Genomic DNA, 1,912 nt, shown 5'->3' on the forward strand with positions numbered 1-1,912 from the left:
CGTGTGGCAACGGCAATGGCGCCCGGGCCTTTGCCTTGGCCAGGTCGGGACAGGTGCGGCGGCCTTCTTCGTCGACCTAGGCGCGGCCGGATCTGGCCACATCGGCCTCCACCGTCCCCGCCCGTCACCGGATCTGGCGGGAATGCCCCGGGCAACTCGGCGTGCTGAGCGCGTGGGGCTACAACGTCCGCGGCCCCGTTGACCATTCGGCAGCGCCACCATGAAGAAGAAAAGGAGAGGGGCGACGCTAGAGCCCGTCACCGGCAGGAAGGCCGCCACATGGAGTCGTCGTTACCATCGAGGGTGCTGCGATTAGGGCAGCCATGGCAGCGACCGAAGCAGCAGGGATGGCCTGGGGAAGAAGAGGGCGGAAGGGTGATGACCTGGGAAAGAAGAGGGCCAGTGAATGCCAAACGTGTGCAGCTGGCAGGCGGCAGGCCGGCAGCGGCCACGATGGCGTACTGCAGCAGCCCACACGTGAGCCGCGCCTCCTATCGCCCAGCGTAGCCCTGTCCACCATAGAACGAGGCGTTGGGGAGGACTCCCCCGATCCAGATCCTGCTCAGGAGGAGCAGTTCCACCACGGAGGAGTGTTGGGGCTAATTGTGTTTTTCATTTTTGATTTAGGGGTGTCTCTGCAAAATTCTAGGGTCTAGTTTGTAATTTTAGATCAAAACCCATAAATTGCAAAAAAATTAGGCCACGCAAGCAGAAAACGGGCCCCACCCATCATAAACATGCTCAATAGAAGCAAATACGCCGATCAGTGCTTTCTGCAAAAAAAATACCGAAGACACCGCTTTTTTTGCAAAAAAAAAGTATTGTAGTGGTTTTTGCAAACCTTGCCTTCAAAGTGGTGGTTTTCTGCAATTTACTCTCCATTCGAAGAGGCGGATCGCCGTCTTCTTGAGCTTGTGGAAAATGATTTGATAGGGATCGGTATGGTCAACCCGTTCATTCCACGCCCTTTGAACCACCTCGCTGAAGCCGGGCATGGATGCCCAAAAGTTTTTCAAAATTAAAATTTCAAGGCCTCCTAGGGCCCTTGTCATCGGCAAGCAAAAGCGGTCAATGATCACAAAGGGATGATGAAAGTGCATCGAGAATATGCGTGTTGAAGGTTGTATCCCACTCGGCATTGCAAAAAAAGAGTCGAGCTTGCATAACGTTGGGTTTTCCCTCTCGTTGCTCTAAGTGAACCTTCGATTTTGGAGATGAATTTCTTTGAGCTCGCAACTATGGAGTGTTGCCTTCAAGTGAACCTCCAAACCGCTCTTCTGGTAATCCTTCGCCTCAACATTGCCCAAGAGGAGAGGCCTCTCTCTCCCGAGGAGCCTGAACTTCAGGCTAGGCTTAAGAGAGTGGTCATTGCTTGACCGTGATCGAGAGATCCCGCAAGAAACAATGTGCGCGAATATCCAACCTCAAAGAATGCGATGCCAGTACTAAATTCTTCCACCGCTAGGTTAATGCTAGGAGGAGAAAAAAATCATATCCGTCGAATCAAGAACAAGCATGGTTGGGTTACTAAGCATGAAGCCAAAGAGAAATTAATCCAAGACCACTTCTCTCATGTCATGAAGAAAGGAGCTAAAGGTTCTAAAGATTTCAACTGGGAGGAGCTCAATATGGAACACCTTGACTTGCATGCCATCCGTTCCTCCCCATCCCGTCCCTCCCTCTCTCACGTCCCTCCCGTCCCTCCCCCGTGCGGCGGCGCCGCCCCTCACCGGGGAGCCCCCGCCCTCCTCCTACAGCCTCGCCCCTCCCCCGCTACCCTCCACCGCCGTCGCCCGGGGCGTCACAGGGCAAAGCCCTTGTGGCGTGGCGGCGGTGGCGATTTCTCCTTGGATCTCGATCTGGTTGGGAGGCGGCGCTCCTCTCCGGCCAGATCGGCGGGGGTGGCGCAGAT

Source organism: Triticum dicoccoides, chromosome 1B (assembly GCF_002162155.2).
Source record: "Triticum dicoccoides isolate Atlit2015 ecotype Zavitan chromosome 1B, WEW_v2.0, whole genome shotgun sequence".
Lineage (NCBI taxonomy): Eukaryota > Viridiplantae > Streptophyta > Magnoliopsida > Poales > Poaceae > Triticum > Triticum dicoccoides.